This window comes from Rana temporaria, chromosome 12 (assembly GCF_905171775.1).
Source record: "Rana temporaria chromosome 12, aRanTem1.1, whole genome shotgun sequence".
NCBI lineage: Eukaryota > Metazoa > Chordata > Amphibia > Anura > Ranidae > Rana > Rana temporaria.
This window is the reverse complement of record NC_053500.1, coordinates 19,621,335-19,644,806: the sequence shown is the minus strand read 5'-3', so window position 1 is coordinate 19,644,806 and position 23,472 is coordinate 19,621,335.

Below are 23,472 nucleotides of genomic sequence, written 5' to 3'. Positions count from 1 at the left end.
CCTAAGCACCTCCTAAATGTGACTGTGTTGGGGTTAGGAACTTTTCCCACCAATGTGACATCGTTGGGGCTATAAGAATCCACCCCCCCCCCATGTGACATTGCTAAGGCTAAGCACCTCCACCCCTTGGGACAGTGTTGGGGCCTATCACCTCCACCCATGTGACAGTGTTAAGAACTGGAGACTGTCTGCACAATCATTGAGCTCCTCATTGTGGGAGGAGGGAAGGGGGTATTATATTCCCACATTACCTGAAACAACTGCTTTATTATCATTTTTTTATGGGGTGGTGGACTGTAGTACTACTCTTACATTACCTAATTTGACATTGGTAAAGATTAAAATCACTAAAGGTATTTTTTTTTTTAGCTAAATAGCTTCCTTTACCTTACTGCAGTACTGGTTTCATGTCCTCATTGCTCGTTTTTGCTTTGATGTTGCTGTAAAACTGCTGTGATCTCCACACTTCCTGGTTGTCTGTTTCCTTATAACCACAGTACTGGGAGCTTTTCACGATGGTCTAAGCTGTCATTACTGTGTGTCTAAAACTTAACAGAACCAATCAGATTCATTTTAAAAACAAAACGCTGCCCTGGATTTGTTTGTTTTTGTTCTGTGGGTCTCTTTACTTCACAGAAACATGAAACCAATTTAAAAAACGAAAGTGAAAATGTAGGCACATTATATGATTGAATTTAATCTATTTTTAAAAGGAATCAGTTAACTTTTATGTCTCTATACCCTGTAAACAGTCATTTCAGCAAAAAAAATTGTTTCCTTTAGTGACCCTTTAAGCTCCTGACTTCATGCCCATGTGTTCTTTTCCTTCCTTCTGCATCCTGACTGTCCTAATCTAGTCACCAATACAACACAGATAAATCAGTGATTACTCTATAAAGTCATGAGTTCTGCTTTGTTAGTCTGCAGTCCACTCAGGGATGCAATATAAAACCGGTACAATAAATGGCTCTGCCTTAGTCCCCTCACAGCAATTAAACTCAATTGTGCCAACATACGGCAACCAAGCCTTCGCCAAGCTGTGAGCCGTGATCTTATAATGCCCATTTAATTAGGAGAAAATGTCCATTTCTCTGGCATAAAGTTGGGTGGAACTCCGCTTTAAGAATATATAAGTATTTGTCCAAGTTTAGATGTATGTTGCTTTCTTTGTTTTCTCCATTATATTTATTTCGCTGTCTTCTTTGCCAAGCCTTCATCCTTCTGGCCCAGCCCATTAAAAAAAAAAAAAGAACTCTGATGCTGCGTACACACGATCGGACATTCCGACAACAAAACCGTGGATTTTTTTCCGACGGATTGTTCACTCAAACTTGTCTTGGATACACGCGGTCACACAAATGTTGTTGGAAATTCCGAACGTCAAGAACGCGTTTACATACAACAACACTACGAGGAGCCGAGAAAACGGAAGTTCAATGATTCCGAGCATGCGTCTGATTACGAGCATGCGTAGGATTTGTGTGCGTCGTAATTGCATGCAGACGATCGGAATTTCCGACAAGAACGGAAAAATTGAGAACCAGCTCTCAAACATTTGTTGTCGAAAATTCCGACAGCAAATGTCCGATGGAGCCTACACAACGGCCGGAATATCCAACTAAAAGCTGACATCGAACATTTGTTGTCGGAAATTCCAACCGTGTGTACGCGGCATAAATCTTTGCTATGGTTTATGTCATTTTTCTGCTTTCCCTGTAAATCCCCTTCAAGCTTTAGACTTAATTCCTTGTTAATTTTCCATAACCTGTTATTTGTCGAGCTGGATGATGAAGGCCTCCCAGTAATAAATAACATCCCCAGATTCGGGTCAGTACATCAATGCTAATCTGCAAGATATAAGCGCAGTCCATATCCCAGGCTTATCTCCCCTGGTCCACACTGACGGACTGGATCTGTCTTTTCTAAGCACACACAGCTGCAGGTAATGAGGCATTACGGGATAGCATGTAGATAAAATACAATGATCACCTGCATTAATCCGCCCGCCACTCTCTCCCACCGCTGAATGGAAGGCTTGTCTTTATGTAAAATAGAATCACTTACATCGGGAGTTAAACACAGGGGATTTAGAGATGATTAGCTTAGTTTGTCTTTTTTCTCGGCTAAACGTGAGATAATTTCAAATGAACGATGAAGAAATTTAAGTATAAATTAATTGCATAATTTTAATACTATTTATTTTAATTAATTGAGAAAATAATGCACCTTATAACAGTTTTTAAGATATTCAAAGTCAACTTGAGTACTCTAATTCTAGAAAAGCACGAGACTCCAACTGAGGGACACCCATTTCCAGAGGTCTCACCTATCCCCTGAATATTGTGGCCCGGATTCAGATAGAATGCTCTATCTATCTGCAGGCGTAACGTATCTTAGATACATTACGCCGCTGTAACTTTGGGCGCAAGTTCCGTATGCAGAAAGAACTTGCGCCCTTAGTTACTGCGGCGTAATGTATGTGTGGCGGCGTAACGTATGTGTGGCGGCGTAAGCCCGCCTAATTCAAATGGGGATGTTGTGGGCGTGTTTTATTTAAATTTAAAGTGGAGGTTCCCCCTAAAAAAAAATTCTAACAATACATTCAGAAGACTGATTACACTGCGGGTATGCTGGGGTTTTTTTTTTCTTTTTCGTACATACCTCGTTATCGCCGTTTCATCCCTCGGCTTCCGGGTATGATTCTTGCTGGACTGGGCGTTCTTAGTTGATTGACGTTCCTCCGACCGGCGCATACTGCGCGTCACGACTTTCCGACAGAAGCCGAACGTCATTGCACAGGCGCCGTATAGAGTCGGCTTCTTTCGGAAAGTCATGACATCAAGTATGCGTCGGTCGGAGGAACGTCAATCAACTAGGAACGCCCAGACCCGAAAGAATCATACCCGGAAGCCGAGGGATGAAACGGCGATAACGAGGTATGTACGAAAAAGAAAAAAAAAACCCCAGCATACCCGCAGTGTAATCAGTCTTCTGAATGTATTGTTAGAATTTTTTTTTAAGGGGGAACCTCCCCTTTAAGATGATCCCGCGTTTTTGAAGTGTTTTTTGAACGGCGCATGCGCCGTCCGTAAAATATCCCAGTGTGCATTGCTCCAAAGTATGCCGCAAGGACGTATTGGATTCGACGTGAACGTAAATGACGTCAAGCCCTATTCGCTAACGACTTACACAAACTACGTAAAATTTTCAAAACTCCGCGCGGGAACGACGTCCATACTTAACATTAGCTACACCTCATATAGCAGGGGTAACTATACGCCGAAAAAAGCCTAACGTAAACGGCGTAAAAAAATGCGCCGTCGTATCTCCTATCTGAATCCGGGCCTGTATGTGTAGCAAGGTCCCAGGCCTCTTTTGATTCTAATGAGAACCTCCAGGACCAGGGATAGCTCATATCCTTCTGTATGTAGTGGGTTATGCGGCATGGTGGTTAGAGTAGTTAAAGTAGTTAAAATTATTGGGCGACAGACACTTCTTGAATGCAAAAGAATTTCTCTTAACAAACTTTTTTAGGGGGGGGAGTTAGGGCCAGGACACCCTTAGGTAGTTGCAAGATTTAATTGGCAGATCCAGAGACTTCAATAGGAGGACAGCCATGCAGGGAAAGCCATCAAGCAAAAAGACACATCTCCACGTGCATTAATGCTGTCTCCTATGGCAACAGTCTTTAACAGTTCCTAACACAAAGCGTAATACACACGATCGGACATTCCGACAACAAAACCGTGGATTTTTTTCCGACGGAATGTTGGCTCACACGGTCACACATTTACACGGTCACACATTCACACGGTCACACAAATGTTTTAGGAAATTCCAAACATCAAGAACACAGTGACGTACAACACTACAACAAGCCGAGAAAAATGAAGTTCAATAGCCAGTGCGGCTCTTCTGCTTGATTCGGAGCATGCATGTTTTTTTGTGCGTCGGAATTGGCTAAACACGATCGGAATTAAGAACCAGCTCTCAAACATTTGTTGTCAGAAATTCCGACAGCAAATGTCCGATGGAGCCTACACACGGTTGGATTTTCCGACAACAAGCTCACATCAAACATTTGATGTCGGAAATTCAGACCGTGTGTATGCGGCATTACAGTTCTTTCACTCTCACTCCAAGCACTCCTTGTAGTTCTTCAGCCCACTGAGCTCCCGGTCTTCCACTAGACCCGCTGATTCACTGACACTGAATCCCTTGAGCTCCTTAGATCTTCACGGTAGTATCTTCCTCAAGCGCTTCTCTGCTGGGTCCCTAGCTTGGCACTCAAGATACCTCTCAAGCTTCACCCCACTGGCCTGCTCGGTCCCTGGCTTGACACTACAAGCATCACCTCTGCTTGGTTGGTCCCTGGCTTGATACCCACTGAAGTTTCCCGATTCCTCACCGTCCAAGGTTGGCAGAGGTGTATTTAGGTTTTGTGCTGCCCTAGGCCTGACTAAACTCGCGCACCCCCTAATTTAAATATGACACACCCCTTCCTGGCAAGGTAACACCCCTTTCTGTTTAAGACCCGCCCTAAAAAAATTGAGTGGGGACACTAGTTCTGAGGGCCGGTTGGGGGGGCAATGAATGGTCCCTAACTGGTGACAGCTTCCCCTCTACTTCCGACCACGACAGGTTCTCCGCCCGTCAGAACCGTCACAAACCTGCGCTGCTCTTCTGGATAGACCCTCAGACAGCCTAGCAGCCAGATGTGCCCGGAAGAGGCCAAATCTCTGGCCTAGCAGCCTGGGCAGTACAACACACGTCCACCCAGACAGCCGTCCAGGTGGCACAAATCACCTGACTCCACCCAGATATATATAGGTCCTCCCAGCAGGCCAAGGGATTTAGGAAAACCCCTGCCCATTGGCTGAAATACCCCATATACCCATAATCTGACCTTGCAGTGCCCTCCTCATAACTAATGCCACCAAGTACCCGGCCACCCAGTGGCAGAAGAGAAAAGTGCAGCATGTACAGACTTGGCGTGAAATCAATTGATCTCTAAAAATAGACCAAGGTAACTACAACTGGCAGGTAAATTTAGGAGCAACCCTGCCTAAACACCAGGGCGCTACGTATGGAATACTTCCCCCAGCTCGGAAAGATGAAGGTTGAGAGGATGAAGCAGCGACAAGTGAGCAAGAACCATATTTGTTCCTGAGCATCTCCTATTCTTTACGTGAGCACAGATAAGTGCTTTCCTCGTCCTTATGTAGCACTCACCCCCCCCCCCCCAAGATGGCCGCTGATTTGTCCTGAGTTCTCTCCCCAAGCCCGGCACACCGCGATTGTCACTCTTCTGGCTCAATAAACACTCTAGGGGTTGTTTTGTCTGAAATGTATTGCTGAATATACTTGGATAGGGCTTAGGGAGCTGTGGGATACTCAATTAAGTCTGAACAGTAATAAGAGAACACGCTTCACTTTAATGCTACTCCTTAAGACAGTCCCCTTTAGTAATGGCCCAGAAATTGGACCTCACTGTGATACTGTCAGGGATATCCCAGGCTAGGCAAGCACTAGTGCTGACACACAAGGGATAGCAGCAGCAACAGACAGCAGGATCCTACACTCCGGTTTGTACTTACAATGTCCCTGGATACTTGGGTGCCTCCTTCCAGTATCTGACAGACATTTCTCTAGTGAGCTCTCCAGACTGGATCCTTGGCGAAATCTCTTCAGAGTTTCTCAGCAAACAGGCACCCAAGTTCTAGCATAGCTGGGACCTAGATGAGCACATGTATAATTTCAGCTGGGCTATTGGAAGGGTAGCAGCCCTCAGGCTGTGAAATCCTGAAAAAGAGCCCGGCAGCTCCAAACTCCAGACTATTTATGCACTCCCCCATCCAAATTCTGGGCACACTCCCCCAGGGATTAGCTGAGACACAGTGTTAAATTTGGCATCAAATTTTGATTTCATTTTAGTTATAGTCCTTTGACTAAAATACCATTTTAGTTTTAGTCCCATTTTAGTCATTTGCATTTGTAATGCTGCACAGTGCTCTGGATGGTGGCTGTAATGCTGCACAGTGCTCTGGACGATGGTCTGAGAGGCTTTTGAAATGCTACCTGGACGGTGGTCTGAGGAGGCCAGTAATGCTCCACAGTGCTCTGGACGATGGTCTGAGAGGCTTGCAATGCTACCCAGTGCACTGGACGGTTGTCTGAGGAGGCCAGTAATGCTGCACAGTCTTTTGGGTGGTGGTATAAGACTATGAGAGGCCTGTAATTCTAAACAGTGCTCTGGATGGTGGTCTGAGGGAAGGCTGGCAATGCACAGTGCTATGGATGGTGGTCTGAGGGGAGGCCGGTAATGCACAGTGCTATGGATGGTGGTCTGAGGGGAGGCCGGTAATGCACAGTGCTATGGATGGTGGTCTGAGGGGAGGCCGGTGATGCACAGTGCTCTGGGATGGGGGTCTGACTCTGAGAGGCCTATAATGCTGCTTAGTGCTGGATGGTGGTCTCAGAGCTGAGGAATAGCCTGTAATGCACAGTGCATGGTGGTCTGAGGAGAGGCCCGTAATTATAATGTACACACTCACAGTGCTCTCTGCTCTGGATGGTCGTCGTCAGGAGTGGGATCCTCGTCGGGAGGCCTGTAATGCGCAGTGCTGCTCTGGAGAGTAGTCTAAGGACTTGGAGACCTGCAAAGCTAGCTGCACAGCCTGCTAACCGCTGCTAAGTGAAGCACACTACGGACTCGAAACGCTTGCTTGCTGGGTGCAAAAGCAGACAGAGCTCTGTGGAACCCGGAAGTTCATGAGGGTAAACGTTCCTGCCTCACAATTGTCAGCCAGCCAGTAGAGGGAGGTCACGTGTGCAAGAAGGTATTTAGGATTATAATCTTAACCACTTGCCGACCAGCTGCCGAAATTAAACTGCGGCAGGTTGGCTCGGCTGCACGAATCACCGTACCGGTACGGCAGTCCCTTTAATGGCAATAGCAGGCGTGCACACCCGCGGCGCGGCCCCAGAGCCAATGCGTGGCGGCCACTCTTTTATACTAATAAAGGAATAACAAAAAAAAGAATACACTGATTAGCGCTGCAGCCCATTAGCATTGATAAAGCAGACATTTTCCAACAACCCATTTATGAAAAGTCAATCAATAGATTGTCTTCTCATGAACGAGAACCGCCATACATGGATCAAAATTTGGCAGGTTCCTGCTGCATCAGAGGATTTTCGATCCATGTATGGCCACCTTTACACAGTATTTAGCATGTATGCACATGAAAAACATATATCTGTTGCTCATCTGCTTTAACTAATTGAGGGCACTGGGAATTCTGCACACACCCAAAAAGCCTCACCAAAGTACACTGGACATGTGTAGCAAGTTGCTGTCACACACCATCGCCAATTTCCGGCAATTATTGGCTCTTAAAGTGGAGTTCCACCCATAAATATAACATTACATCAGTAGTTTTAAAAAAATGTCATTAGTCCTTTAAGAAAAAAATATTTTTTTTTAGATGCCTTCAAAGTGTTGTTGCTAGGCAGAATAGTTAATCTTCCCACTTCCTGCACCTAGGTGGTTAAGCTTCCTAACCTACACCACACAGACTGGGAATGTAGTGGGTGTAACTTTCCAGGAGTCTGTGCACTCCCCAGTCTCGAAGAATCATGTGACTTGGACAGTACAGGTGCTGAAACCTGATCTGAAACCTATTACACTGCTTGTGCAGCACTGAGCATGTGCGAGATCTGCAAGGCTGAAATCCAGGAAGTCATACAGTCTGGCTTCATGATGCCCACACTTAAGATGGCCCCAGTCAATTTCTATTTTATAAAGTGTCTAAATGCTGTAACAACCTAACAAAACGGACCTTAGTTTACAGACTAACTTTACTAGAATACATTAAGCTTGTGTATTACAGGGGTATTTATATTTAAAAAGTGAAATTGTGGCCGGAACTCCGCTTTAAGATGAAACCTGGGAGTTGCTGTATAAATAAGCAGCTCTAGCAGCTGTAAAAAAATAAAATAAAATTCTGACACTGAGCTTATCAACACTGTCCAGATGTGAAATAGAGAGATACAAAGTAACAATGTTACTTTTATATCTGCTCTATTTCATTCATCTGCAGATCAATAGAATGAGCTTTGATCTGCAATTGATGTCAGTTAAAGCATGCAGACTAGCATAAAAAAAAAAAAAAAGTATTAAAGATTCTCTATTTTAACCCTTTAACCCATTATTTATCCTAATCAGTCCTAATTAACTTCTTCTCCTTTTAACTATTATTTTCCTGCTGATTTTTTTTTTGATAACTTTTTCTGTTTTATTAACCATTAAGACTTTTTTTTTCTTTTTTGTTCATTAATCTTTTTTAATCTTTTTCTTTACTGGCTTTGATTGACAGCAGTGGGAGCCAATGGCAAAGCCAGAGAGATCCGGAAGTGGGGTGAGAGCTGTAGATGTGCACAGCGCTGGATTGAATGAGAGCTCAGGTAGGTAAAAGGGGGGAGGGGGGGTGATGCTTAAAATAAAAATACCTTGCAAGGAATGCATTAAGGTAAAAAATGTTTAGGCTTTTTTTTCTGCTGTAACACCATTTTTAATTCATTTTGTCCAAAAAGAAAAAAGTGTGTTTTTAAAAAAAAATTGTATAACGATCGCATTGAAAAAAACAATACAATATCAGGAAATAAAAGCCTTGTCCACATAAAATAGTAGTATTAAACGCAGCTTACCAACTCTTATGCCGCGTAAACACTTATCGATGCTGACTAATCAGTGCCGATCAGTGCAGCCTCATTAGCGCACGTCAGTGATGGAAAAAAATTACCCGTTTGCAAAATTTAATAACAAACTATAAAAAAAGTTTGTTTTTTTCAAAAATGTTGGTCTTTATTTGTAGCAAAAAGTAAAACCCCCAGTGGTTATTATATACTACCGTGTTTCCCCGAAAATAAGCCCGGGTCTTATATTAATTTTGGCAACAAAAGACACAGTAGGGCTTATTTTGGGGGTAGGTCTTACCATGAAATGTGCTGTCTTCTCTCTCCCTGCTTGACAGGAATCTCCAGTGTGAACTGAGTTAAAATGCTTGTAAAATCCTATAATCCACTCTATTACAGTATTATATAATATAATGGCGCAAAATACCTTCGTTATAGCGCCGCTCTGCACTTTTGTGACCTGCCAGGGCTCTCTTTCCTGCAATTTAATTACAGAAACACACACATTGTACATTATATAATACTGTAATAGAGTGGATTATACGATTTTACAAGCTTTTTAAACTAGGGCTTATTTTCGGGGTAGGGCTTATATTGCAGCCCTCCTGGAAAATAACGCTAGGTCTTATTTTTGGGGTAGGTGTTATTTTAGGGGAAACACAGTACCAAAAAAAAAGCTCTATTTGTATGAAAAAAATTATAAAAATCGAATTTGGGTACAGCGTTGCATGACCGCACAATTGTCATTCAAAGTGCAACAGCACTGAAAGCTGAAAATTGGCCTGGGCAGGAAGGAGGTAAAAGTGCCCAGTAGGCAAGTTGTTAACAATTATGCCGCGTACACACCATCACTTTATGTGATGAAAAAAAAACGACGTTTTTAAAAACGTCAATTTAAATGACCGTGTGTGGGGGAAAACGTCGTTTTATGTCTTGTGAAAAAACGACAAAAAAAAATTGAAGCATGCTTCAATTTTATGTGTCGTTTTTTACTTCACAGAAATTGACCGTGTGTAGCAAAAAACAACGTTTAAAACAACGTTTTTAAACCCGCGCATGCCCAGAAGCTAGTTATGAGGCGAGCTTCAATGGAAAAAATGGGTGAACGTAACCTCGCTTTGCTAGAGCATTGTGAAAAAACGATGGTGTGTAGGCAACTTCGTTTTTGAAAATTGAAGTTTCAAAAACGTTTTTTACTTCACAGAAAATGTCGTTTTTTTACATCACATAAAGTGATGGTGTGTACGCGGCCTTAGCCTTATTATTATATAAGGCCATGTCATGTGACCCAGTCCTTGGCATGAGTCATGTGATCAGACATCAGCAGGACATGGATGTATCTCTTTTCCGAGCCTTGCAGATAATTATCTATTACAGCCACGTCAACGCTAAACTTGTGATTACATTGTAAGATGAATGGAGAGATGGATGGAGCCATTGTTAGCACATTACTCCTTCTAATTAGTGACCTGCAGCCTCTCCAGGCACTTCCATCTTATTGATGGCTTCGGCGACGTTATTACAGCCATGTAGTAATGATTGGTGTCGCTCTAGTAATCGTTGAGCGGGCTTCCTGTGTTTTTTTTTTTTTATTTGTGCAATAAAGTACCAGAAACAAACATTTGCAGACGCGGGTTCTGTTATGATCAACAGAACGTAAAAGCGGCAGAGGAATATTGGCAGAGCCGGGAGACTACGCGCTCACATAATAAAATTATGAAGCCGAGAGTGGCGCTAGAGAGGGTTGAAAGCTCTTGTAGCGGAATTCATTAATTAATGTATTCCAGGGAATTAGTGAGAGAATTGCTGAGTGCTCTTAACTCGTACGCTGCCGCAACTGGCGAGGGATCGCTGCGCCTTGCATCCCTGGGTGGGGGGTGGGGAGGTGGGGATGTTGGCTCCGTGACTAAAGAAGAAAGATATGACCGACATGTTATAATAAGCACTGGTATAGGATTAAGGCAGTGGCGTCACTAGGGTTGGTGTCACCCGGTGCGGTAAAACATGGTGTCACCCCCCCTCTGTCTAGGCTGCCCAGCACCAAGCAGGCAGCGCACAGGCATGGGGCGCACTTCAAACCAGCCCCTGTAAATGGTAGTATAGGGCAGTATAGTGGCAGGTTAGGGTAGTATAGAGTGGTATAGTGGCAGGTTGGTGTAGTGGGGTGGTATAGGACAGGTTAAGGTGGTATAGGGCATGTTGGGGTGATATAGGGTAGTTTGGGGTGGTATAGGGCAAGTTAGGGTTGCATAGGGCAGGTTGGGGTGGTATAGGGCAAGTTATGGTGGTACAGGGCAGGTTGGGGTGGTATAGTGCAAGTTAGGGTGGCATAGGGCAAGTTGGGATGGCATGGGAAAGGTTGGGGTGGTACAGGGCAAGTTAGGGTGGCATTGGGCAGGTTGGGGTGGTATAGGGCAAGTTATGGTGGCATAGGGCAGATTGGGGTGGTACAGGGCAAGTTAGGGTGGCACAGGGCAAGTTGGGGTGGCATGGGAAAGTTTGGGGTGGTACAGGGCAGGCTGGGATTGCACAGGGCAGGCTGGGCATGTCAGCTAAAAAAAAAAAACGGTTTTTACTGTAAAAAAAAAAAACGGGATGGTGGCACAGGACAGGCTGGGTGGTACAGGGCAGGCTGGGGTGGTACAGGGCTGTTTGGGGGTTGGTACAGGGCAGGCTGGGTGATACAGGGCAGGCTGGGGTGATACAGGGCAGGCTGGGGTGGCACAGAGCAGGTTGGGGTGGTACAGGGCAGGCTGGGATTGCACAGGGCAGGCTGGGCATGTCAGCTAAAAAAAAAAAAACGGGATGGTGTCACCCCTCTAGCGGGTGTCACCCAGTACGGACCGCACCCCCCGCACCCCCCTAACAACGCCTCTGGATTAAGGGGTAATGTCATCTATGGGTTCCAGGAAGTTATTTTATTCCAGTTTTGTATTTTATTTCCAGCAAGACCAGTTGCCTAGCCTACGGGTCCTTGAAGCCTAATTGCGCTCTCTATTTAAATCAGCAACAACCCCGGAGCATCAGAGGGTGGGAAAAGTCTTAACCACTTCAACACCGGGCACATTCATTTCTGACACTCCTCTCCTACATGTAAAAATCCAAAAACTAATATTTTATTTTCTGAAAGAAAATTTACCGTATTTATCGGCGTATAACGCGCGCCGGCGTGTAACGCGCACCCCAATTTTAAGAAAGAATTTTCTGGAAAAAAATCATTTTTTAACCACTTGCCTACTGTGCACATATACACCCTTCCTGCCCAGACTAAATTTTAGCTTACGGCACTGCGTCACTTTAACTGACAATTGCGCGGTCGTGCGACGTGGCTCCCAAACAAAATTGACGTCCTTTTTTTCCCACAAATAGAGCTTTCTTTTGGTGGTATTTGATCGCCTCTGCGGTTTTAAGTTTTTGCGCTATAAACAAATAAAGAGCGACAATTTTTAAAAAAAACCACAATATTTTTTACTTTTTGCTATAATAAATATCCTTTTGAACCGATGCTTTCTGTACTAACCATTGATTTCAAAGTTTTTTTACTTTTTGCTATAATAAATATCCCATTAAAAAAAAAAAATGTTTTATCTCCGTTTAGGCCGATACGTATTCTTCCACATATTTTTGGTTAAAAAAAAAAATTGCAATAACCGTATAGTGACTGGTTTGTTATATTGCCTACAAAATAGGGGGACATAATTATGATTTTTTTTATTTATTTTTTACTAGGAATGGCGGCGATCTGCGATTTTTTTTTTCGGGACTTGCGACATTATAGCGGACACATCGGACACTTTTGACACATTTTTGGGACCATTCACATTTATACAGTGAACAGTGCTATAAATATGCATTGATTACTGTATAAATGTGACTGGCAGGGTAGGGGTTAACCACTAGGGGGTGAGGAAGGGGTTAAATGTATTCCCTGCATTGTGTTCTAACTGTGGGGGGAGGGGGGTGACTGGGGGAGGTGACCGATCTGTGTCCCTATGTATAAGGGACACAGATCGGTCTCCTCTCTCCTTGACAGGACGTGGAGCTCTGTGTGTAAAAACAGAGAGCTCCACGTCCCTGCTCAGTTACTGGGCAATTGCTGGTGCCCGGCGGCCGCCGGGCACGCGCACTGTGTTTCCAGTAACACGACGGGTGCGCGCGCCCCCTAGCAGCTTCTAATGACAGGACGTCATATGACGTCCTGTCAGAACAACAGGGGATTCCGCCCGCCGTCATTTGACGGCGTGCGGTTGTAAGGAGGTTAAATAAACAGCTTTGAAGCAATCTAAGGGTCTCACACACATACCTCGGAGGGGAAGGAGGGGGACGACCGCCCACTGGAATCACGCCGTCATCGCCTTTCTCCTCGGCTCTCACACACATACCTCACATACCTCAGAGGGGAAGGAGGGGGACGAGCGCCCGCCGGAAAAATCGCAGAGCCATCATCTCCTCTCCACTCGGCTCTCACTCGGCTGTCACGTCACACATGCACAGTCCCGCCTCCTCCATCGGCATTGGACCATCTCCTGTGACAGAACACTGGTCCAATGCTGGTGGCGGAGGCGGGACTGTGCGTGTGTGACGTGGCAGCCGATTTTATGGCGGCGTATAAGACGACTAATTTTCCAGCTAAAATGCTGGTTTTGGGATATACTCCCTGTATAAGACGATCCCTCCCTGTGCCAGTATGCCTGCCTCACTGTGCCAGTATGCCTGCCTCACTGTGCCAGTATGCCTGCCTTACTGTGCCAGTATGCCTGCCTCACTGTGCCAGTATGCCTGCCTTACTGTGCCAGTATGCCGGCCTCACTGTGCCATTATGCCTGCCTCACTGTGCCAGTATGCCTGCCTCACTGTGGCAGTATGCCTGCCTCACTGTGCCAGTATGCCTGCCTCACTGTGCCAGTATGCCTGCCTCACTGTGCCAGTATGCCTGCCTCACTGTGCCAGTATGCCTGCCTCAACGATCTTCCTACCTTCTCCTGTTTGCAGAGTTTCTCAGGCTGCGGGCGTCCATTATTTAAAAGCTGCGCCTCCTCCTCAGGCTGTTCCGTGATAGGCGGAACAGAAATTTTCCCAGCAGAGCCTCTGTTCAGTGTTCCGCCTATCACGGATGTCCTCTCATCCGAGGCCGAGGATGAGAGGACATCCGTGATAGGCGGAACACTAAACAGAGGCTCTGCTGAGAAAATTAGTGTTCCGCCTATCACGGAACAGTTTGAGGAGGAGGCGCGGCTTTTGAATAATGGATGGCCGCCGTCTGACAGACAGGTACCCGGCGTATAAAACGACCCCCGACTTTTGGGGCATGATTTTAGATGCAAAAAGTCGTCTTATACGCCGGAAAATACGGTATATACAATCAGTAATTGAAGTTATACTCTTATTCTTTTAGGGAGAGATTAGATTCGTCCTAGCCCCAACTCATGAGTCATTCATTCAGAACAGTTGGGACCTCAAGCTGTTCTATCCAACAGTTCTATCGGAACTAAACCATGCTTGCCACACTTTATCAAACTTTTTCACACATCCCCTGGATAGATATGTCGCCTTATAATAGGGCATCATAGAGTTCACCAGAAGGATAAACTGGGGGGGGGGGGGGGTGCTGGTGACCTCCAATTTAGCAATATAGCCTTCCTTCCTCCAGGATCTTCACTAACAATCTATGTGCTCTGGAATCTGGATGGGTAATACCCAAATCAGAGTCCTGTTTATTAGTGCAGCACCAACAGTGCTGCCTATCAGTGCCCATTAGTGTTACCTATGAATGCCCATCAGTGCTGCCAATCAGTGACAATCAATACTGCCAATCAGTGCCTATCATTGCTACCAATCAGTGCCTCCTCATCATCACTGCCCATCTATCAGTGTCCATCAGTGCCGCTTATTAGTGCTGCCTATCAGTGCTGGCTATCAGTGCCCATCAGTGTCGCCTATTAGCAGGGTGACCAGACATCCCCCCAGTTTCAGGGGACAGTCCCCGGATTGAGGACACTGTCCCCGGGCCAAGTCTGTCCCTGGTTTTGTCCCCGTATTGGATTTGATCAGGGGCTGGATCCAAACACACCCCCGCCCCGCTGCTCCTACTAGCTTAGGGGGGGTGTATTTTTTGCCATTATCTGTGCGCCTTTCTGATGATCATGTGCTGGTCGGAGCGGAGGGAATATTTCCTCAGTTTCGGGTGCCCATTCAGCTCCGCTCGCATGTTCTTCTGCCTTGGCTCAAGTCCCGGCCAGCCGTCTGCCTGTTTATCTCCTTGCCTTCCCTGCCGGAGTGATCTTCCTCAGCTCCCCACCCAGTAGTAGCCGGGGCCCGGAGAGTAAGGCCCCTTTCACACTGGGCGCGGGAGGTGTGCTGGCGGTATAGCGGCGCTATTTTTAGCGCCCGATATATTGTCGTTTTTGCTGCGATATTCGGCCACTAGCGGTGCGGTTTTAACCCCCCCGGGTGAGAAAGGGTTAAAACCACCCGCAAACCACTGCTACAGGTATAGCCATGCTGTCTCATTGATTTCAATGGGCAGCAGCCGTAAAGGAGCGGTAAACACCTGCTCCAAAGATGCGGCTAACAGGACTATTGGAGCGGTCCTGCTAGCGCATGCTTCAGTGTGAAGGCCTTCGGGCTTTCACACTGAAGACTGCAGGGCAGGATTTTTTCAGGCGTTATTTAGGCGCTATTTTTAGCGCTAAAACGCCTGAAAAACTCCTTGGTGTGAAAAGGGGTCTAAGACTTGACAGGCTGTGAGTCGGGCAGCAGCGGGCGGAGTGTCGATGTTTGCCGCCATTAATAGTAAAAAAAAAATGGCCCAGGATTTCATTTTAAAAATCTGGTCACCTTACCTATTAGTGCCCATCAGTGCTGCCTATCAGTGCCCATCAGTGCTGCCTATCAGTGCCCATCAGTGTCGCATATTAGTGCCCATCAGTGCTGCCTATCAGTGCCCATCAGTGCTACATATCAGTGCAGCGTAATCAGTGCCACCAGTCCCTCCTCTGTCCTGCTGATCCCATCCTATGTCCTGCTGCCCCCAACCTCTGCCCCATTGACCACATATGTGGCCAATGTGAACTGAGAACGGCTGCAGACCCTGAGACAAGAACGGTATACTGCGGCTGGGGGTGGGACGGATTTAGATGGGGGGGGGCACCCAATTTTAGTCTTGCCTAGGGCAGCACAAAACCCAAATACACCACTGGGTGCACTGAAATGATCTGCACATTCATATTTTGCTAGCTTTTTCTTCAGCATCCTCAAAAGCCAATGATGGTGCTGGGTGGGAGGAGGGGTGAAAAGCCATTAATGAAGTAGCGTCACAGTATCGCACCTTACCAGATACTGTTGAGGTCACGTTTCAGCAAGACACTACATGCAGAGCAGCAAACTCTTAAGTAGGTGATAATGTGCATTGAGCTGTTCGCTTCAATATACGCATTTGGCTGTGATGCTCGGTGATCATTTACAGGGAAGGAGGGGAAAATGCAGCTTGATATTCATATGAGTGTCGGGGACACGTGCAGAGTTGTGAGCGGTAGTCTGCTTGGTTTTTGCATAAGCATGCATACTCAGGTGGTCCGAACAAGATTCAAGAAGCAATTGCGCCTGTGTAACCATAGGTTACACAGCGCAATTGCTTACTTGCCCCGGCGTAACGAATGCTCCTGATTCAGGAACATCGTAACGCCGACTGCAGCCTAAAATCTGCGTGGCATAAGGCTCTTATGCCACACATATTTTAGGCTGCATTCTTGCGATGCCCGCTAGGGGGCGCTCCCATTGTGCTCAGTGTATAGTATGCAAATTGCATACTAACACCGATTCACAATGTTGCGCGGGCCCTGCGTACGCAAGTTACTTAGTTTCCGTACGGCGTGTTTAGCGTAAGACTGCCCCTTCTAATAGTAGGGGCAGCCAATGCTAAAGGATACCCGTCGTTCCCGCGTCGCGATAATTGAATGTTACGTCGTTTGCGTAAGTGATTCGTGAATGGCGCTGGACGCCATTCACGTTCACTTAGAAGCAAATGACGTCCTTGCGACGTCATTTGCCGCAATGCACGTCGGGAAAGTTTCCAGACGGAGCATGCGCTGTTCGCTCGGCGCGGGAGCGCGCCTAATTTAAATGATTCCCGCCCCGGCGGGATCATTTACATTAGGCAGCCTTACGCCAGGCTGATTAACATATCGCCCGCGCAATTTACGGAGCAATTGCTCCGTGAATCGCGGGCAAAGCGCAATATTTGCGTGGGCGCAGAGAAAATTTTTTGCTCTTTGCCCACGCAAATATTGCGCGATTCTACCTGAATCTGGGCCAGTGTCTGTTTTCGCTATGAAGGCAGGGGCAGGAAGGAGATCGCTCCCGCGGCTTGTTTATCTCCAGAAGTAGTATTCTTCTACCTATTTTTGGTAAAGGGTCACATTCCATGACCAATGAGACCCTTCATTGTTAGCCTGGTCGTTGTATGGCCACTTAGTGCCCTCCGTTCATGGCGTTCTCCGCATCGTGGTTGACTCCTCTCCTCCCCCTGTTGTTGGGGGAGTGGGCTTTGAGGTGGTGAGTTTCTATTTTTTGGGGTGAACTTTGGTAAAAGTGCTTTTGTTTTTTAATGTCTAATTTATTTATTTATTTTTTTACTTGTTTTTCTCATGTTATATATTTTTTGGTCTCCGTATAGCTTTATCGCTTATCTATGGTTGATGCGTATATCCCCTGATGAAGCCTTGAGGTGAAACATGTCAGGATAACATACGACCATTTAATCTCTATAAAGCCTTTGGGGTAGATTCAGGTAGCAATTACGCCTGCGTATCCATAGATATGCAGCGTAATTGCTAAGTAGCGCCGGCGTATCGACTTTCTCTATTCAGAAAGCTTGATACGCCGACTGTAGCCTAAGATATGACTGGCATAAGGCTCTTATGCCGTCGTATCTTAGGCTGCATTCTTACGATGGCCGCTAGGTGGCGTTCCCGTAGTGGTCAGCGTAGAGTATGCAAATTGCATACTCACGCCGATTCACAAACGTACGCGTGCCCGGCGTTCGAGTTTTACGTCGTTTGCGTTCGTCGATTTCTGCGTAAGGCTGCTCCTGCTATTAGGAGGCGCAGCCAATGGTAAGTATACACGTCGTTCCCGCGTCGCGATTTTTGAAATTTACGTTGTTTGCGTAAGTGAATCGTGAATGGCGCTGGACACCATTTACGTTCACGTCGAAGCAAATGACGTCCTTGCGACGTCATTTACCGCAATGCACGTCGGGAAATTTTCCCGACGGAGCATGCGCAGTACGTTCGGCGCGGGAACGCGCCTAATTTAAATGATCCACACCCCCTACGGGATCATTTAAATTACGCGCGCTTACGCCGGCCACTTTTACGAACCGCCCCCGCAAATTACAGAGCAAATGCTTCGTGAATGAAGCGTAGCTCAAGTAATTTACGGAGGCGTAGCGTAAAAACGGTACGCTGCGCCTCCGTAGTAGCGCGCGCCCCTACCTGAATCCACCCCTCTATGTTTAACCACCATAATGGGGATACTCTATAAAATCCAACGACTTATTGTTTCTTGTTATCTGTTTTAGTCTTTGTTTATAATAAAAACATTTTGTATATTTTTTATATACATCTGATTGGTTTCTGTTATTATTTGTATAACCGTTATAGTCCCCTCCCATATCTTCTCCTACATTTGACCAAATTACTTCTTGGGATGAGGTGCGTAACTCCAGGTGTCTACCCTTAGTTGGACAAAAACTATATACCGTATATACTCGAGTATAAGCCTTTTCAGCAAATTTTTTTGTGCTGAAAAAAAAGCCCCCCTCGGCTTATACTCGAGTCTCACCGATCTGCATACCTGATCAGCCCCTGTGTCATGCAGTCAGACGGCGGACGTCCAGTGTAACAAAGCCCCGCCTCCTCCTCGTCCGTGATAGGCGGAAAACTGAACACTGACTCACTGCTGGTAAACTGAGGCCCGGATTCACGTAGATCCGCGCATTATTACGGCGGCGTAGCGTATCATATTTACGCTACGCCGCCGTAAGTCAGAGAGGCAAGTGCTGTATTCACAAAGCACTTGCCTCCTGAGTTACGGCGGCGTAGCGTAAATGAGGCCTGGCGTAAGCGCGCCTAATTCAAATGAGGATGAGGGGGCGTGTTTTATGTAAATGTTTGGTGACCCGACGTGATTGACGTTTTTTACGAACGGCGCATGCGCCGTCCGTGTACATATCCCAGTGTGCATTGCTCCAAATTACGCCGCAAGGGCATCATTGGTTTCGAAGTGAGCGTAAATTACGTCGAGCCCCATTCACGGACGACTTGCGCAAACAACGTAACATTTTCAAATTTCGACGCGGGAATGACGCCCATACTTAACATTGGCTACGCCACCTAGGGGGCAGGTTTATCTTTACGTGGCGTATCTCTTACGGAAACGGCGTATCTTTACTGCGACGGGCAAGCGTACGTTCGTGAATCGGCATATCTAGTCATTTACATATTCTACGCCGAAATCAACGGAAGCGCCACCTAGCGGCCAGCTAAAAAATGACACCCTAAGATACGACGGCGCAGACCGTCGTATCTTAGCTAGGTTTAAGTGTATCTCAGTTTGAGCATCCATTTAAACTTACGACGGGCTTAGATTCCGAGTTACGTCGGCGTATCTATTGATACGCCGGCGTAACTCTTTGTGAATCCGGCCCTAAGTGTTCCGTCTATCAAGGACGAGGAAGAAGAGGAGGCAGGGCTTTGTTACACTGGACAGCCGCCGACTGACTGCATGACACATAGATCAGGTATGGAGGTCAGCACAGTGAGGCATGCAATAGGCACAGTGAGGCATGCAATGGGCACAGTGAGGCTGCAAATGGCCACAGTGAGGCATGCAATGGGCATAGTGAGGCTGCAAATTGCCACAGTGAGGCATGCAATGGTCACAGTGAGGCATGCAATGGTCACAGTGAGGCTGCAGATGGGCACAGTGAGGCTGCAAATGGCCACAGTGAGGCATGCAATGGGCATAGTGAGGCTGCAAATTGCCACAGTGAGGCATGCAATGGTCACAGTGAGGCTGCAAATGGCCACAGTGAGGCATGCAATGGGCATAGTGAGGCTGCAAATTGCCACAGTGAGGCATGCAATGGTCACAGTGAGGCTGCAGATGGGCACAGTGAGGCTGCAGATGGGCACAGTGAGGCTGCAGATGGGCACAGTGAAGCTGCAAATGGGCATTGTTGACCCTCTTTTCCACTTTCAGTAGCTGCTACATTTCCTACCCTAGGCTTATACTTTTTTTGTGGTAAAATTAGGTGTTTCATCTTATATTCGGGTCGTTTTTACGTACTCTTTAAGGTTGCCATTACATAAACCATTCCTGAATACTGTAGTGTTTTTGCCCAGAACTTTTAAGCTTAAATAACCTGCACACTCCAAAGCTGGTTCAATTGATTTGGACCTCTCCCGGCTAAATTGCGTAAGTGCGCTTGGTGAAGTGAAGGCAATTATCACGTCGCCTGGAACTCATTTCTAGATGATGCCAAAACGAAATTTAAAAGTTGTAAATTAATTACCTTTATTAGTCTGGTAGCTGCAGGTAATTTCACTAACAGCAAAAATTAGCGCAGAGCGATGGGGGGGAAATTAGTTACAATAGGCGCTCTTTTTTTTATGTGGTTCTGTAATAAACATACAACCCACTGCTCAGCAATGAGAAGGGACAAGTGAACTGAATGACATGGATCGAGATTCTGACTCACGCTGTTTACCTCCCACAGCCCCTTGGATTTCTGAGAATAACGAGGGGATCTGAAATGTAGGCGGTTCAGTGTAGGGCACCAATGGGAGCTTTTCTCCAGAGCTGGAGGGATGGAAGGGTAAATGTGTTTACTTCGGATGAATTAATATACATTAAACCGAGCAATTTCCTGTCCATGTGGTCTGTAAAAATAGTATTGATTCAGTTCCTGATTTATAAAAAAAGTATGAAAATAAAAGAAAACTCTGGGCCAGATTCTCAGAGACTTACGTTGGCGTATCAGTAGATACGCCGTCGTAAGTCCGAATCTGGGCCGTCGTATATTTAAGCGTATTCTCTAAACCAGATTACGCTTAAATTTGGCTAAGATACGAGCGGTGTAAGTCTCCTATGCCAGGGCTCGACAAATCCCAGTCGCCAGGTCGCCATGGCGACTAGAAATAGTGTCCTGGCGACTTGGCTTGGAAGGTGGGCAAAAATGAGTGAGCTGGCGCCATCTGGTGGTGAGCCGTTGGTATTACAAGTTATTACCACCAGATGTGAGCTGGCGCCATCTGGTGGTGAGCCGTTGGTATTACAAGTTATTACCACCAGATGTGAGCTGGCGCCATCTGGTGGTGGCCGTTGGTATTACAAGTTAAGCATTACAAGTTAAACAGCAATTCTAATGTCATTTTTCACTATTTTCACTACCATCTTCTTCCCTCTAATTAGAACCCCCAAACATTATATATATTTTTGGCGATCGTTGCAATACTTTCTGTCACGCGGTATTTGCGCAGCGGTCTTACAAGCACACTTTTTTGGGAAAAAATTACACTTTTTTTAATTAAAAAATAAGACAACAGTAAAGTTATCCCCATTTTTTTTTATATTGTGAAAGATAATGTTACGCCGAATAAATTCATACCCAACATGTCACGCTTCAAAATTGCGTCCGCTCGTGGAATGCCGACAAACTTTTACCCTTTAAAATCTTCATAGGCGACCTTTAAAAAAATCTACAGGTTGCATGTTTTGAGTTACAGAGGAGGTCTAGAGCTAGAATTATTGCTCTCGCTCTACCAATCGCGGTGATACCTCACATGTGTGGTTTGAACACCGTTTACATATGCGGGCGCTGCTCACGTATGTGTTCGCTTCTGCGCGCAAGCTCGTCGGGACGGGGCGCGTTTTCTGGCTCCTAACTTTTTTAGCTGGCTCCTAGATTCCAAGCAAATTTGTCAAACCCTGGGCTAACCTGAACTGTATAGGGGTTTTCTTTGTGGTAGTCACACCACTTTTGCTGAAAATCGTTTTTTTTTGCGTTCACAGACACAGATTACATGTGTAATGGGCAATTGTGGCGATAACAGCAGACATATTAAAAAAACTATCAATAAAACAAGACCTTATGGTAGAAGGCCAGAGGTTGAGTGACCTAGTTAAACAAGGCCGCCCTCAGCAATATAACTTTGGACACAGATTTCATCTTTTTGTGAAAAAATTGATTTAGAATTTTCACCGTTTTCCAGTCCGGGGTAATTGCACTTTTGACCTTAATCAGTTGAATCTGCTGTTACTTTGTCACCAGGGACATACAGCGCCGTGCGGGATATTATGGAATAGATGATATATATCTGTATTATTATGGATGAGTGATTCACCAGCCTTCTGCCTGTAACCAAGATTAGTGCAGATTGTACAGATCTGAAAGTATATGCTTGTTACTGGCCTCGCTGGTTTAATATGTGTCATGCTGCAGTCTGATGTATGAATTTAATATGGGATCCTTGGGCCAGATTCACAAAGAGTTACGCCGGCGTATCAGTAGATACGCCGACGTAACTCGGAATCTAAGCCCGTCGTATGTTTAAGTGTATGCTCAAACTGAGCCGTCGTATCTTAGGGTGCAATAGTTCTGCTGGCCGCTAGGTGGCGCTTCCATTGAGTTCGGCGTAGAATATGTAAATGAGTAGATACGCCGATTCACGAATGTACGCTTGCCTGTCTCAGTAAAGATACGCCGTTTCCGTAAGAGGTATGCCGGCGTAAAGATAAAGCAACCCCCTAGGTGGCGTAGCCAATGTTAAGTATGGCCGCCGTTCCTGCGTCAAAATTTAGAAATTTTACGTCGTCCGTGAATGGGGCTGGACGTAATTTACGTTCACGTCGAAACCAATACGTCCTTGCGGCGTACTTTGCCGCAATGCACACTGGGATATGTACACGGACGGCGCATGCGCCGTTCGTAAAAAAAACGTCAATCACGTCGGGTCACCATTCATTTAAATAAAACACGCCCCCCTCATCCTCATTTGAATTACGCGCGCTTACGCCGGCCCCATTTTGGCTACGCCGCCGTAACTTAGGAGGCCAGTGCTTTGAGAATACAGCACTTGCCTCTCTGACTTAAGGCGGCGTAGCGTAAATAGGATACGCTACGCCGCCTCAAAGATGCGGCGACCTACGTGAATCTGACGCCTTAAGAGTTCCCTTCACTGGAAGTTAGGGGCCAAGCCCAACCCCTGAAAAACAACCCCCCACCATAATCCCCCCTCCACCAAATGATTTGGACCAGTGCACATAGCAAGGTCCATAAAGACATGGATGAGCGAGTTCGGGGTGGGGGAACATGACTAGCCTACACAGAGTCCTGACCTCCAGAGGCGGCTCTAGGCTTTGTGGAAAAACTTGACATGGGGCCCCACTCACACCCATGATGGGAAAAAGAATTCAAGGACAAGAGCCTCTTCCCCACAACCCTGGCCGGTGGTTGTGGGGGTCTGCGGGCAATGGGCTTATCGGAATCTGGAATCCCCCTTTAACAAGGCGGCCCCCAGATCCTGCTCTTTAATAACTGAGCGGCGGGGGCCACCTGCTGTTGTCACCTGGTGAACCCGCCCCCTTGTGACATTAACTGAAGGGAATGCTGGGTCATTGACTTCACAAGGGGTGGTGTCACCGATATTCACTTGTTGTTAGGGACGCTGTCGGCCCCGCTCCTGAATCAGGGCTCTTAACGCTGCCTAAGCA